Genomic DNA, 17,976 nt, shown 5'->3' with positions numbered 1-17,976 from the left:
CAACAAGCAAGTTCTTCTGCAACCTTTTACAACAAGTGCACATCATTATACCAAGCAATGTTTTTCACTTTGACTATTCAATGATATATGTAATCACTGCAACTTGTTTGTACATAAAACTTATTTGCTTCATGGCAATCACATTTGAACTTATAGATTCGTAATTTGTAACCTATGCGCCAACTTTTGATCAATACAACTAAAATCATAATATACCTTGAAATTGTTGTCTGCAACCTTGTGGGTCTAAAACAAGGCCCAAAACGGCCTCCATTGCCTCCATAGGCACTATCCAATAGAAATAGTAGAAGAATGGGAGAGTTTTTTACTTGCCTTTTGTCAAGAATCGCGTGGTGGGGGGACTTGCTCGAGATGATGCGCCGAACACACACAGAATGCACAAGGAGAAGCTCACTCAAGAGACAAGAAGAGAGATGGAGGCCAAAACGTTTTCTTACTGATTTCTTCTTCTTCTTCCACACACTTTACAATGTACACAAAGTATAGATAAGATACAACATAAAGGAAAGTGGCCTACTAAGTCAAACAATGCATAACCGACTACACTAGTCGACTGGCGCTATAACTATGCCAGCTGTAAATAGGTGTAACAACCTGAATATAATAAGTAATGAGTCAGTGGCCATGTGTGAGTCACAATGACCACCGACGTGCTAAGTGTAGACGTGTAGACCCATCTAACCAGGCGGTCCATCATCAATGTCCACATGTGTTGAGCTTGTTATCTCAACACTCCCCCTCAAGCTTAACTGCATCTCTGCAACTCCAAGTAAGCTTCGAAACTTTTGAAGCTTCTCTGTACCCAATGCCTTCGTGAAGATGTCAGCTATCTGATCCTGTGTGTTGACATACACCAAGTCAATCTCACCTGCTAGTACCTTCTCTCTCACAAAGTGGTAGTGTGCCTCAATATGTTTTGTCCTGGCATGGAACACAGGGTTCCTAGCCAACTGTATACTGCTCATGTTGTCACAATAAATGACAACTGGACCTTCCATCTGCACATCCAAATCAGCCATTAACTTTTGTAGCCATACTACCTTACATGCTGCAACAGCAGCACCTCTATACTCAGCCTCTGTACTTGACAAAGCAACTATAGATTGCTTTTTGTTGCTCCATGCAACTGCTGCACTACCAAGAGAGAACATGTATCCCGCTGGTAGATCTTCTATCAGACATACTACCATCCCAATCTTTATCTGTGTATCCAAACACATGTACCTCTGTACTTGCCTCATAGAAAAGTCCATAATGTAATGTGGGCTTCACATATCTCAATATGCGTCTGACTGGATCCAAATGTGGCTTTCTAGGTACTTGCATAAACTGACTCACAAGACCAACAGCGTAGCTCAAGTCTGGCCTTGTAATGGTCATGTAGATCAAACTCCCCACTATCCTCCTGAACATAGTAGGATCTTCTATCTCATCCCCAACATTAGCACTCAACTTTACATTCTGCTCCAATGGAACTGAAAGTGGTTTGCATGTTGTCATACCATACTTGGACAACATATCCAAGCCATACTGTCTTTGGGACAGCCATATACCATCATCACATTTGATCACCTCAATGCCAAGGAAGTACCTTAGCTCACCTAAATCCTTCATCTCAAACTTCTTCTTCAAAAAATCCTTGACTTCAGCAATCCCACTATCACTATCACCTATAATAATCAAGTCATCTACATAGATGACTATGATGACCAAACATGTATCTCCCTTTCTCACATAAAGTGAGTGATCAGCATCAGAAACATAAAATCCAATATTGACAAGATACTCTCTGATCTTGTCAAACCATGCTCTAGGTGCTTGCTTGAGCCCATAGAGCGCCTTCTTCAACCTGCACATATACGTGGGATGCTCTAAATCTTCATAACCTGCTGGCTGATCCATATACACTTCTTCCTGCAAATCACCATGCAAGAAAGCATTCTTCACATCCATTTGCTGCAACCTCCAACCTTTGGCTGTTGCCAAAGCAATCACACATCTGACAGTTGCCATCCTAGCAATTGGACTGAAGGTTTCATCATAATCTATGCCATATGTCTGGGCATACCCTTTTGCAACTAGCTTAGCTTTGTATCTACTAATACAACCATCTGCATTGTGCTTAATCTTGTAAACCCACTTACATCCAATAGCTTTCTTGCCCTTAGGCAATGATACTAGATCCCAAGTCTTATTGGCCTCCAATGCAATCATCTCCTCATCCATTGCTGCATCCCAATGAGCATGACCAACAGCCTCCTCAAAACATGTGTGCTCAACATCCTCAACTAGTTTCACCATATAAGCATAATGGTGAGCTGCATAACCTTCAAAACCAAATCTTTTAATAGGGTATCTCACCCTGCTAGACCTGCGTACCACTGGATCACTCAATGGAGTCTTTGCATTAACGCATGCTCTCTGCACACCTGGAGTCCTCATTGAAGGAATGCCAAGCTCATCATCCAAGCTCTCTGAGCCACTGGAGTCTCCATGAAGTACTGCATCAATGCCTTCTGACACTTTATTCTTTCCTTTGTCTTTACCTATAGTGCTACTAGATGCACCTGAAGATGTAGAGGTACTCCTTAGTCTCCCAGACCAAGGACTACCAGATGATGTCTATGGTCCACTAAGAGTCCGTGATTCTTGCTTTTCAGCCTGCACATGAGTGTCATGATCATCATCATCATCCAATGCATCACCACTAGATGCATACCAACTGCTCATTTCATTAAAGATGACATCCCTGCTCACTCTGAACTTACATGTGATAGGGTTGTAACAGCGATACCCTTTCTACTCTAAAGAGTATCCAATAAAGACACACTTTTCAGCCTTTGGATCCAGTTTCTTCCGCAACTCATCTGGCACATGAACATATGCAATGCAGGTAAACACTTTCAAGTGTGAGACATCAGGCTTCTTGCCTGCAAAATATTCTTCGGGAGTCATACCATGAATTGCAGCTGTGGGGGTTCTGTTCATAATATAAACATCAGTATGAACAGCCTTAGACAAAAAATACTTAGGTATATTCTTTTCAACCATCAAGGCGCGTGCAACTTCTGCAATATGCCTGTTTTTCCTTTCTGCAACCCCATTTTGCTGTGGGGTATATCTGTATGTGAACTGTCTCTTTATCCCATGAGACCTCAGAAAATCACTGAACTCATTCGAGAGGTACTCTCCCCCTCCATCTGACCTCAAGCACTTTACTTTCAAGCTTGTTTCTCTTTTAACTGCAGCCTTGAAAGTTTTAAAGTGCTCAAACGCTTCACTCTTTTCCTTCATAAAATATACCCACAGCTTCCTAGAACAATCATCAATGAATGTGACAAAGTATGAACTGGCTCCAAGAAATACATTTTGTGTAGGCCCCCAAATGTCTGTATGCACAACATCAAGGATATTTCTGCTTACATCTCTGTCATGTGAAAAGGGTTGCCTTGCCTGCTTAACAAACTGACATGCTTCGCATACCTTATGAAATTCTGCAACTCTAAATGTAGGCAAACCTGTAACCAACCCTTTGGACTGCATTAATTTCAGCCTTTGTACATTTGCATGTCCAATGCGTTTGTGCCAAATTTCAATATCTGCAACAATACCTTTTCCTTTAGCATACATAGCAGCATTCATAGTAGGAATTCCAGCATCCAGAGTAAACATATGTCCAACTCTACTTCCCTTTGCAACTAACCTGTACTTGTCATTGAAGTCTTCTACAAAGCAGCCCTTTGCATTAAATCTGATTTGCAGCCCTTGCTCTACCATTTGACCGACTGACACCAAGTTCTTTGTAATAGATGGCACATGTAATACATCTGAAAGACTCTTTGTCTTACCATTTTTGTATGAGCATGGGCGCATGATTATGATATTTGTATTTGGACATTGTATTGGGTATGCCTGACTTCTTGGGCGCCCGCCCATTAGCTTTATTTCTATTTGGCACTAAAGCAAACTCAAAAGCCAAAAGCTTGCTATTTTGTAATTTGGGCTATTATTTGAGCTTGAAGATGATTAATACATAAAATACATGCTTTGTGGAGCGCTCACACAAGGCATGGGGGGGAGATTGCATCCAATTGGTTTCTCCTTCATGTCGTGCATGCTTTCTATCTTGAGTTTTGTGCAAAAAGTAGAGTTCTTTTGTTCTTGGGGACCTTCTAAAGCTCACTACGTGCGCTTACGACATCGGATTTGTGCACTAGTGGTATTAGAGTGAAGCTGAGATCGAGAGCTTCCAATCGCTACCCATCTTGTGCGAAGGTGGAGCTCCTAGAACAATTGAGCTCTACAGTCAGTTTCATCGCGAACGGTCGATACGGGTGGATTCCTGACGGTCAAGAACCTCTGTCTACAGCCTCTGATCACGAAGAACCGGCCTGAGGAAGCGGAGGACCACGTCAATATCTCCTTCAACAAGTCGTTTTGTAACAGAGAGTACAAATAAGCTCCCATATCTTTCAAAAGTTTAAGCTTTAGCTAAAAGCTTAAAAAGCTTATTATAAAGCTTAAGCTCCATAAAAAATTGACGAATCTGAACGGGCGGCACATCAGCGTGAATTTCGGTGCAGAAAACGGCCACCCCCCCTCAAAAAAATCATCGACTGTCAATCCTAAGCTTAGTCACCTAAACTACAAGTCATTAATCTTCTAAGTCTTGAAAGTCTACAAGTTCTACAAGTTCAAATTTACCTACTCTGCAAGTCCACAGAGATCAAAACTGACTTATCTCAATAACTTCCATAAGGATTGTTCCTGTGTAGAAGCACAGAACTACAAAATTGTTCCTTGGAAGACTCTGTTCACACACGTAGACTTGTTGAACCAGTTTCAGCACACGCAGAAGGTCATACGCAGTTTTTAAGAAGACTACAAATCCTGCAACCGTAAAAGACGAAGACCGTGAAAGCCAAACAAAAATCTATAAGCCTTGTATATCCAACTTTGAGCTACGCTCATCCCGCTAATTGGATTTTGAGAGTGTGAGGTCTTTTGGATTTTTACAGGATGATGGAACAAAACATGGACGATTTAATGGCTGAAGGCGACCTTCCTGAACCTACGACGGAACAAAAATTGGATTTAATTACGATGCAGCTTGATGCAGAACGAAAAGCCCGACAAGCTTTGCAAGTTCAATTGGCCAATTTGCAACGATCTACCACCGATAAAGATGGACCACAACCCGAAGATCTTATCCGACATACCATCGATACGACGCTCAAAGCTCAATCCATCCACAAAGAAACAAAGATAAGTAAAAGAAATTTCAAATTCCGTACTTTCAATGGAACTCGAGATGGAAAGACTGTCCTTGCATTTATCAGTCAGTTTGATGATTACTTTCATGAAGAGACATATGCTGAAAAAGACAAAATTAAATGTGTCACTAATCATTTAGTCGATCGAGCATCTCTTTGGTGGACCGTGGTTCGTAAGAGCATTGATTGTCCCACTACCTGGGAGAGTTTCAAAAAGAAGTTTCTGCAGAATTTCCTTCCTCCACAATTCCATGAAAAAGCCATAAAGCAATGGGACCTTATTCAGCAAAGAGATCATGAGCCTATTTCTCAGTACATCGAACATTTTTGGAATGCCCTACTGTAACTTCGAATGCTTGAAGACGTACCTGAAGTGACTCACAGATGCTGGTTGAAGTCAATATGTTCAAGCCTACAACCCTTGAAGATGCAATTTCTTTGGCTCATGACACTGAAGACAAGATTCGAGGAAGAGATAAGCGTCCACAACAATTCCAAGCAAATGGTAACTATGGTTCTAAGCAATTCAATTCAAATTTTAGAAGATCCAATCAAAGTCGTTTCCCTTCATCATCTTTCCATAAGTCTTGGGTAAAACCATCTACTTTGCCATCAAATACCAATCCAAACCCTAAGCCATCCTCACAGCCAAATCCTAATATTTCTAGACTTCCTACTATTGCCAACAATGTATCTAAAGCCAAACCTATAGTTTGTTACGAATGCCATCAATCTGGACATCTAGCAGCCAATTGCCAATCGAAGAAGCCACCTGTCCATATCAACTATCTTGGAGTAATGGAAGATGAAGAACATGAGGAAATGCCTGACTTTACAGAAGATGAGGACGACATTGCTACTCCTTCAGATACTTTACCAGGTATGCCAACTCCACATTCTTTGTTGACAATGAAATGTTTAGTGCATGGAAAAGAAAAGATTATTTTGCATGATGATGGTACTACACATGATTTTATTTCTGCAAAGTTAGTGAAAGAATTGAAATTACAAACTGTTTCTACACATTATCGCATTAAAGCAGCATTCTTAGGCACAAGGTATAATGGAACACAAGAGGTGCATGACTTAGAAATTAAAATTGGTGAATACACTGAACGTAGAAATTTCTTAGTTGTACCTCTGCAGTTCAGTGATATTATCCTAGGTATGCCTTGGCGTCATCAGTATAACCCTGACATAGATTATTCCACGCATTTAATTAAATTTCATTTCCAAGGAAAACAAATTACATTGTATGGTATGCACGCACCTAATAATTTTCCACTGCTTACTCACACTCAAGCTAAATGTGCATTACATAAAAGTAGTAAATCTTATCTAATTTGGGTGAATGAACTTCAAGCTAAAGAAAAACATATGCACCCTAGGCATAAAGAATTCCTTGCACAATTTAAAGATTGTTTTGCTGAAGATTTACCATCTAGACTACCTCCTTCACGTCGTGAAGGCCATAAAATAGTTTTAATTCCTAGTACACAACCGCCATGTAAAGCACCATATAGGCATAACCAGATTGAACAGAAAGAAATTTAAAATCAAGTAGAAGAATTATTAAACAGAGGATTAATTAGACCTAGTAGTTCTCCATTTGGCGCACCTGTTTTATTGGTAAAGAAGAATAATAATACTTATCGCATGTGCATTGATTATCGTGCCCTGAATAAAATTATTCTAAAGAATAGATATCCAATTCCTAGGATAGATGATCTTATGGATAAACTACAAGGTTCTGCCATATTCAGTAATATAGATCTTAAATCTGGTTATCATCAAGTGAGATTAGATAAATCTGATATATTCAAAACTGCATTTAGAACACAATTTGGACATTATGAATTTTTAGTGATGCCTTTTGGATTGACTAATGCACCTGCTACATTTAGTAGAATGATGAACCGCATATTTTTGAAATATCAGCATTGTGTTATAGTATTATTTGATGATATATTGGTATTCAGTAAAAATGAGAATGAGCATTATAAACATCTGTCTTTGGTTTTCAAGTCGTTGAAAGATAATCAATTGTATGCTAATCCAGAAAAGAGTGAATTCTTTCAAAAAGAAATTGAATATCTAGGTCATATTGTGTCATCAGAAGGCATTAAGGTTGACCCTAAGAAGATAGAAGTAATATTAAATTGGCCCATACCTAAAAATGTACATGAGTTACGTTCTTTTCTAGGTCTTGCTAGTTTTTACAAGAAGTTTGTGTGAAATTTTTCATTACTTGCCTTGCCTTTGACTAAAATTTTAAAGAAAGGTATTGTTTATCATTGGTCTAATAATCAACAAAAATCTTTTGATTTATTGAAACATGCATTAACCCATGCTCCTGTATTACAACTACCTGATTTCAATAAACCATTCTTTTTAGTAGTTACTGATGCTAGCGGATCTGGAATAGGAGCTGTACTTATGCAAGATAATCATCCCATAGCCTACTCTAGCTGTAAACTGCAACCATCTGAACTTAAATATTCCACTTATGATAAAGAATTGTTAGCTGTTGTACAAGCCTTACGTCAATGGAAACATTACTTAATGGGTTCTGAGTTTATGATTAAGACTGACCAACAAAGCATTAGACATCTCCTTAGTCAACCCCAAATATTTGACCGACATATCAAATGGGCAGCTTTCATTAGAGTTTTCATCCCCTTATCCAATATCAACCAGGAAAAGAGAATGTAGTAGCCGATGCTTTAAGTAGAAGATTGACCATTCATAATATCTCTGTCATATCATTTGATTCTCTTATCCTTATGAAAGATACTTATAATCAGGATATTACTTTTCAAGCTGATTGGAATAAATTAGTTGGAAATAACTGGATTCCTATTGATTCACTGTCTTATAATGATGGATTCATGTTTTATGAAAAGAGATTATGTGTTACAGTTCCATTTAGATCTTTTGTTTTGAATGAGATTCATTGTCCTCCATATCAAGGTAATAGAGGTATTATATCTACTTTGCGTACATTAAATGAAGATTTTTATTGGCTACATATGGACACAGATGTATCTAACTTTGTTTCTGAATGTTTAGTTTGTCAAAGAGTTAAGAGACATCATGGTAAACAGTATGGTTTACTTATGCCTTTATCTATTCCATCAAGACTATGGGAACAGATTTCTATGGATTTTATTACTGGTTTACCTAATACTAAAGCTAACCATGATATGATTTGGACTGTTGTAGACATGTTTAGTAAACAAGTATATTTCATTCCATGCAAGAAAACTTTAACAATATCTCAAGCAGCTCAATTGTTTTTGAAAACTGTTTTTACTAATCATGGTTTACCAAAAGTTATTATTTCTGACCGTGATTCCAGATTCTGTAATAATTTTTGGATAACTTTGTTTGCTAACTTAGGAACAAAGATTAATTTTTCATTTGCATTTCATCTTGAAACAAATGGTCAAACAGAAGCTACTAACAATACTATTTTAGATCTTTTACGTACTTATACTATTTCAAAACCACATACATGGGATACACATCTACATTTACTTCAGTTTGCATATAACAATACTCCACACACAGCTACAAAGAAAGCACCGTTTGAAGTGATTTATGGTTATAGATTGTCTACACCTGTTGCATCTTTATCAAATAAGATTTAGAGTGCTGATGATATTGCTAACATGCACGCTACTATTTTTGATGAAGTTAAAGATATGATTGCCAAAGCCCAACAATCATATACAAAGCAAGCAAATAAGAAAAGACAGGCCATGAATTTCAAAGTTGATGACTATATTTGGTTAAGAATAAAGAAATGTAGATTACAAAGTGTAGATAAACACCCAGTTGTGAAATTAGTACCTAGATTCTATGGACCATTTAGGATCATTCACAAAATCAATGACAATGCATTTAAGTTAGAACTACCACCACATTGGAAAATTCACAACACATTTCATATTAGTTTATTACGACCCTTTAGAGGGCCAATTACCTGTACACCCTGTTTATGAAAATCCACCTTTGTTAGATGAAGAGATTGAAATCCTTGAACCTGAAGCTATTATAAATATTGACTTTATGACCACTAGAACTGGCCGTAGATATTCTAGATATTTGGTCAAGTTTATGAACCATCCTGTTGAAGAGGCCCAATGGATGCACGCTAGAGACTTAAATGCTTTCCCCACTCTGTTAGCTCCACATTGAGCTAATAGCAATTGAGGACAATTGCTATCCTACCTCGGGGGTATGATGCCAGGAGGCATATTTCACGGTGGATTTCGTGAGGTTTTACAGTGGATTCCGTAAACTTTTATTATCGGGGCTCATACACAAAGTGGATTCTTTGTGCGAGAAGTCGATGGGGATGCCTATCCTTTTCGGGCATTTCGTTAATTTAGTGTGTACATGGGTGATTCCGCAAAATACATATTAAATTAATAAACGTTTATGAGTTTAGAGTGCGCACTCGTGATAAATTAAGGTTAGGATTGATTTCTAACCAATTGATTTATTTATGTAGCTGAAGACTGCTAGGTATTCACTTTTGTCAGTTTAATTGTATTATTTTACTAACGATCGTGAATGCTTCAGTCGATGTGTAGAGATAGCAGCAGTGGCGGAGGAAAGCATTGGAGGATAGCGTGTATTCGAGTTATCACCTATATTTTGATGGGTGCATATCTTAGGCATGGAGCCTATATTTTGTCGCGCCTATTTATTAAGGCATTGGATATTTATTTATTATTTTTGTATGAGCATGGGCGCATGATTATGATATTTGTATTTGGACATTGTATTGGGTATGCCTGACTTATTGGGCGCCTGCCCATTAGCTTTATTTCTATTTGGCACTAAAGCAAACTCAAAAGCCAAAAGCGTGCTATTTTGTAATTTGGGCTATTATTTGAGCTTGAAGATGATTAATACATAAAATACATGCTTTGTGGAGCGCTTCACACAAGGCATGGGGGGGAGATTGCACCCAATTGGTCTCTCGTTCATGTCGTGCATGCTTTCTACCTTGAGTTTTGTGCAAAAAGTAGAGTTCTTTTGTTCTTGGGGACCTTCTGACGCTCACTACGCACGCTTACGACATCTGATCTGTGCACCATTGTATGACACCATTCTCTATATAAAACATGTATAAAAATGGTATTTAAAATATCCCTTATTTTGAACCCACGTAATATACACATGTATCCATGAGTGACCTCCCTAAGGTTTATAAGAGCCTCATTGTCAAGAATTGGTGGTCAAACTAATAATTGCCATTATGTGCATATCATATACACATATATACATCCTAATTGCATATGGCGTTGAGCTTCTCTACATACATATTACCTATTGTAATGTTGAACATAGTAGTACTCTGCATCCCTAGTGTTGAGCCACACCAATAAGTCCTCTTTTTGTTTTTGAGAGCATAAACCTTAGGGGTCAAGATGGAATGTAAAGAGTGGGATTGATGAGATAGACACAAGGTTTGCACGGGAAAAATATTTAATTACACTGATGAGGTATATAACCTATTGAGAGACTCTATTAGGGCATCACTTTATGAATAATCAAGTCTCTTCACCTTCATTTTTAGATTTCGTGGCTTGCTCTCCTTCTTTATCTCTCTTCCTATATTTCTCTCTCTTTCTCCCTCCTTCATGGCCTCCTCTCCTCTCTATCTCTCTCTATTCCTAGCTTTCCCTTTCTCTAGTATTTCTTTCTCCTCCTCTCTCTTGTCCCTTCTTTTCTCTTTCTATTTCTCTCTCCTCTCTATAGCCTTCTCTTTCTCTTTCTCTAGTATTTCTCCCCCCTCTTTCTCTCTCCTCTTTGTAGTTGTATCTCTCCTCTCTTCTCCCTCTCTAGTCCTCTTCATTACAATGTTGCATGATTTCTCTAGAGCATTGCACCTTGAATGATGGATATGATGTTAATTTTAGCCTAGATGATATTTGAAGAATTCAACATGGTTTTAATGTTTACATACCATTTTTTATATTGTAATTTGAAACTAATAATCTGTCTCTCTCATGTGATAGTTAACATTTCCTCTTTCTAGTTTGTTGATTTTGTGGGGACCTAGTAAGAGGGGAGTAGTGTTTCCTAATCATGGAGCTTGTAGGTGGTTGTATATTTTACATAATCCTCTATTGTATTACATAATGTGCATAATTGTATAGAGTTGGAAGGTCCCATAGAAGAATCCATGGAAAAAGATTGAGCTATTGAAATGAAACAAGATTGGAATAGAGCAAAGATGCTCAAAAAGTATGGCTATCTTGGACTCGAGGTACCAAACCATGCCATTATGATAATAATGTATACAAAAGGACACAAGTTAAAAAAGTATTATTTCTTATTGAAGTAAAAGGTACTATTTTTCATATTTTAAAGTTGACAAGAATATAACACTTATTAGAAGTCAAACCAAGGGTATTGAAAATAAAATATGTCACATCAACTACAAAGTTGTTGGATGGAAGTGCTTGGAGTGGATAAGTTGAGAGGCTCTTAGTCACATTTTTATTGAAAGAAGATGAAGATTGGTCAAATTAGTAGACACTCGAATGTTACATTTGACCACATATGGCATTGTATTATTTGTCTATTCATGTTGTAGTTAACAAAAGTTAATCAAATGACATGTTTTGCCACAAAATCGACCTTGATGATGCACACAAAAATCCCTTGATGAGTTTGGAGTTTTGGAGCTTTTGGTTTATTAATTCCTTTAGATTACTACCCATAAGAAAGGAGACTTACCTTCTAGTGCACTATGAGCATGCAATTTTTATAAGAATATGGACCCACAAAGGCCACTATGGTCTCAATTTGTGCATGCAAACCCTAAAGATTGATGGAATTTTGAATATAGCACTTGATAGTATTGACAATATGTTGAGACAACAAAGGCATTCATAGCAAAGTCAACAACTACAAGGGATGAGGAGAATATAAATCAATTAGGTTACATTAATACGAATATAGGATTTTTAGATAATAAGAAATATGGTACTTTTATATGATGACCCCCAAAAATATGGTGTGCAATACGAGGATATGTCGCTAAATATGGTGATTACCATGTTGGATTAAGAAAATAATCAATGAAAGAAATCATTCATATGAAAATTTATTTTTTATAAAACATTCTTTCATATGAATATTTTTTCACACAAAAAATATTTTCAAAAGAATAATGCCTTATTAAGCACAAGGATTTGTATCATACCTCCATATGTAATTGAACTTATAACTAAGGAATTGTAATGACAAAGGTAAAGAAGTGTTAAAAAAAAGTTACATTGAGCTATTTAAGCATGAAATTTAGCTCAAAGATGTTGTATGGAGTTAATAAGTTTTAAAATGAGATAACTAATTTAAAGTTATCTACGTTTACATTAATAAATAATTCAAGATAATAAATAAGTAAATTACAAAAATCAAAATTAAATAGACTTTCAACTACTGTTAAGTAAAATAAATTTAAGTAAACATTAATATTAAACCTAACTTTAAGTGAATTAAAATTTAACTAAGTTAAAAGATTAACTTTATGTGAAATAAAATTGAGGTTAATGTTTATTTTTTATTTGAAGGAAAAAATTATGAAATATATTTAAGTGAATGAGATTTGTCAGTAGGACTAATATAAAGAATATTAGCTCTCCCTTAATTACGATACTTGAATAACACTATCTCTCCTTGATTACATAATTGGGGTGTGGTCTTCTTAATTTTCTCTTGTTTTACTATGTGCTTTCTTTTCACTTCACATTTCTTAGCTGCAATTGCCATTGATCAAAGGACTAAGTATTGCACTATGCACTTGCCTATCCACCTTACATTTCTTAGCTATAGTAACTCATTGATCAAAGATCCACCTACTACATATAGTACTTGGACCTTTGATCAACTAGTTGTTATAGCTCAAAAATGTGATGTGTAGTACTCGGATCTTTGATCAACTAGTTGCTATAGTTGAGTGTGGGCCTGATTGTCAACCTGAATTTTGACGGCAGCGGCGCAATAACACAAGGTGGCAGACTAGTTGAGGATTATGACAGAAGGACTTTATGATAGCACATGCACTATGCAAGCTATAAAAGGATCAAGGAAGAAGTGTTGTGGTTTTCTCCTCCTTCCCTACCTTTTGCATCTTCTCCTCGAGTCGTCTTTACATGGACTCTCCCTTGGTTAACCCTTGCTCATCTCCCTCCTCTTGACTTTGCACCCATTTGTCTTCCGCTTTACTTCCTCCTTCGACTTGCTATTTGGATCTTGAACTTTCCTAAACCCTAATGATCACCTTGTAATCCTTCAATATCATGCAACATTGCAAGGGTAGTTGAGTTAGTTCACTCCATTGTCACGTATTATTTCTGACTAGATAACTCTTGAGATATACTTTGTGTTCCAACGTCTATTATCAGACCTTGTACACAATTGATGGAATATATGAGCAGTCTCTTTTTTTAAATGAACTATTTGTCTTAGTAGTGCAACGTAATGAGTGGGATACACGAGAACTAGGGGTTAGATGCCCAGTCCTTCCCTCCTTGATGCTCCTTACTCTTGGAGAAAACCCTAGAAGATTGACAACAATTGGACAGTTGGGGCAGCCATGGATTTTTCATCTGGGACTCCCTTAGCCATTAAAGCACAGTCCAAGCTCTTCAACTTTTGAAATCTTAGCACTCAGGAGCTTCTTCGACCATTCTTGGCCACATTAACTTAGAGTGAAGACGTGGAGCTCAGCATGTAAGATTTCTTATAGGCAACCATGAAAGCTCTATTCGAAGCTTTCAATTCGTGAAGAGCAAGCTCGGGATCAAGCTCATGAGTGCCCACCATCAGAGCAAGCATCAAACTCTTGAAGATTGTACACATTAGAGTGCCTTGCTTTCTCGACAACTTACTAAATGAAGGACTTGGATTATTAGGGGATCATGCTTCATCCATCTACTTTAAGCACTAAAGAGGTATGTTAGTTCAACCTTAATCTGTCATTTTAATCCACATGCTGAGTTTAGTCCCTTTTGTTTAAAGAGATTAAGGATGCATATTGCCTTATTAGTAGAGTCCTTCATTGAATGCACGCTACCCACATTGAATAAATAGCTCACTTGCTTCCCATCTTCCAATGCATCATGTTAACTCTTTCTCGTTAGTTACTACTACCCTAGCACCACTTATTTTATCATGTGTGTGTTGAACTGATCCCAAGAGGATAATAAGACATTGTAGAAGGGTAAGTGGCAACTAGTGAGTTACTAGACTGCCATGGTAAGTCCCCACCCAAGCTCTTGTCCAATTCTTGCATTTCATGAAAAGGCCCAATGTTTATTTTTCAATGCATCTCATTTTTGTTGAATAATTAAAAATGCATGCCATATATACCCCAACTTAGGAAAAATGCCGATACTAGGCGACGTGGTAAGTCAAAAGAGAGGTGACCCACCCTTACCATTTAAGATCCTAAAGGGGTACATAACTCAGTTCAGGGGGATCATTGCCCACCTCCTAGCGATTCAAAGCATGATACTTATATATAGGTGCATGCACACTCCTTGATTATACCATTCTTGATGAGATACCCCTTGATATTAGGCATTTTATATGCAATCATGGTAGAGAAAACTAATGCCTAAACATAATTGCGATCATTTTTAGTATGATAAGGATGTTGGTTTATTATGATGATAAGGCTCCTATGCCCATGAGCCACTCATATAGTGCATGGTTGAATAGAGACAAGTAGTGTTTTAGTTGTAAGCATTGAGGGACAGTCACAAAAAGCTTGTTGTAGTAAATCTTGTATTACATGTTGGAGTGAACCCTATAGCTCATCTTGAAGAGGATATCATCTCTTTCAGTTTGAATAAAAAATCTCTCTAATCAGAAAATATATGGCCATTTTATGCATTAAGGTCACTATGGAACAACTCTAGATAGGTTAGAGATTTAATTGCAGAATTCTCTAATCATTTTGTGCCACAATACTTCATGGCTCATTTCAAAGAGGGATTTTTCCTCTTCAATTAATAAAAAAACTCCTCAATTGAAGTTTCCTACTAGAAGTTACACCCATTTGACTGATGGTGGGTTGTGTGGATTGTACTTAGATGGTAGGATAGAAAGGCAAAGGCAAGGCCCATGAGGAGGTCTAAAGGGTGATTAGGGACTCCAGGGTCTTAATGAATAAGGAACCCAACTTGGCACAAGATTATAATGATGAGATGCTAGAGGAAGTGCCCGATATGGACCCTTGTAGTATGCTCAATCACATCCTTTATCAACATGAGATCCACCACATGGCAAGGCACAATGACATGGATTTTAATCATTGTCTCATGTTCTCAAAAATAGATATTGCAATCGAACAAATGGCCCTTTCCAACTCTTAGACTCAATAGACCTTGGAATACCTCACCACTCTTGTAGCCCAGTTAGCCACAACTTTGGCACAAGACAAGGCAAACGAGTCCAAGCATGAAACACCACAGCCTCTACCATTGTTTTCGCTTCATGGTCCACAAGGTATTCTTGGAGCTAAGGGCATTCCCCCTCCTTCCACTTTTGAGATTGGTGAGCCCTTCGATAGTCAAGACGAGCCTCTCTTGAGATCTCCCATCATCCATGCAGCCAATCCCCCCATGAGACCCTTGCCCCACACTAGCAGAAACTCCCCCACTCTCCCTAGGAGCCCTAGTGGGACTTATTCGGTTATAAGCCCCATCATGGAAGACATGGAATTAATGGCTAGCATGGCAACAATGGGTAGCATGGGTTCAATGCACAACATGTAATGTATGGACAACATGGTATGTATGGACAGCATGGTAGACATGGACAACAAAGATATCATGGACAGTATGATCCCAATAAGATTAGTGATAAGATCATTCTTACCAATTACAATGGGCAATCACCATCCTGATCAGACTTGGAAAAATTGACCTCTAAGTCATACTTCAATATTTACCCATCCATTGATGATCAAAAAAATTTACTTTGCCTCTCTCCATCTAGAGGGTTTTTCCCACACATGGTTACGCTACATTAGTAGTGAGAATCATTAGTTCATTGATTGGGAAGAATTTAAGATGCATATGGTTGAAGTCTTTGTATCCCTGGTGGAGAAAGAGCGGTTGGCAAGATGATGGTATTAGCTTAACCAATGTAATCTCATAGTATGGGAGTTTACAAATTAGTAAATGAACTTGACCGTGTACATTGAGAGTGTTAGTGATGATGCAAAATTACACAAGTACATCTATGGGTTAGAGCCTAGCTTCTAAGCTGATGTAATGGCTCAAAGGCCTTTCACCTTATTTGATGCAATTGGATTGGCTGAAAGATATGCAAGGAAGTACAATTGTTGGAGGGGTTTTAGTCAAAAGGTCATATCCAATGGGGATCAGAGAGAGAAGGAAGTAGAGAATATGAGATAGAAGAGAAGAAAAATAATAAAAAAGAGGTACACAAGATAAAGACAAGTCTCAAAGAATCAAAGCATTATGTATTGATAAAACTTGAGAAGATAAACAAAATCCTTGTCTGGGACTACTTAGAAGCAATCTCCAAGCATTAGATCTCCCAGAGCTCCCTAGTAGATAAAAAACACACACCAAATACTAGCTTTTTCTTTGTTGCTTAGATTGCAAATCTGATGGTTTCATTGGCTCCAAAAGGGGGGTAGAACCTTAGGACACTTGATCAGAATTCTCCTAGATCACTCCTTTTTCTTCTCCCTATTTGGAGTGTTGTTTGTTGCTTGTAAACTATGATCGTGCTCCATGGGAATTCAAAAGGCCCTTCTTTTTACATAAGATCTCCCAAAATTGGTTGAAAAGCCACTCGTTTTTTGCATGTCACCCTATTATCTTTTTAGGATATTTACAAGAAATAATATCAAAATAATAAAAAATAGGCTAAACTTGTCCAAAAATCTTGTATTTTGGAACTTTCCATATTGTGGATACTAATACTAATGGCTAATATGACATTGACTCTCTAGATCAATAAGAAAGTCAGATGATAATGCACTCCAGGTTTTTTCACAATGTGTCCATGTGTAGCGACACAATATCCATTTCCTTCGAATCTGTACATCCTCTGGTATGTGCCAAAGTCCTAGTTGTCATCATATTCTAAGTCTTCCTCATTCTCTGTAACCATATCCTTTGCTTCTTCATCTTCCATATCTTCTTGGGGCTAGCCCTTGTATCATGGCCACTATTTTCTTCTAGTTCTGGCAACTCATAAGTAGTAGATTCCTACCTCTTGAATAATTTGATTCTTTTCCTTGCCACCATCGAATGTTTTATGGCTATCCCATCTAGCTCATTTAATGCATAAGTAGCATTATCAAATGCTTATCTTACCACATAGGGTTCAAACCATCATTTGGAGACTTTATGCATGGCATTATGTTGGTCGTTTAAACTGCTGTCATAAACCAATACCTAATCTCCATCTTGTATGGTTCTTGGCCTTAGTCTATGTCTTTTATCAAACCATTTGTTGTTATGTATCCTTGTTATCCTTAACTTTGAAATTATTGCCTCTATGTCTTTTGACTTTCTTTCCAACTGTCTAATACACAAGGCAACAACTCCTCTTCCCAAGGTAGCACACTCCATGTGATTGTCATAATGTGTGAGAGAGATATAAACAATATGGAAAC

This window comes from Lygodium microphyllum, chromosome 7, assembly GCF_053477565.2.
Source record: "Lygodium microphyllum isolate KBCC chromosome 7, Lygodium_microphyllum_v1.1.10, whole genome shotgun sequence".
In the NCBI taxonomy this organism is placed as follows: Eukaryota; Viridiplantae; Streptophyta; class Polypodiopsida; order Schizaeales; family Lygodiaceae; genus Lygodium; species Lygodium microphyllum.
Note: the sequence above shows the minus strand (reverse complement) of the source record.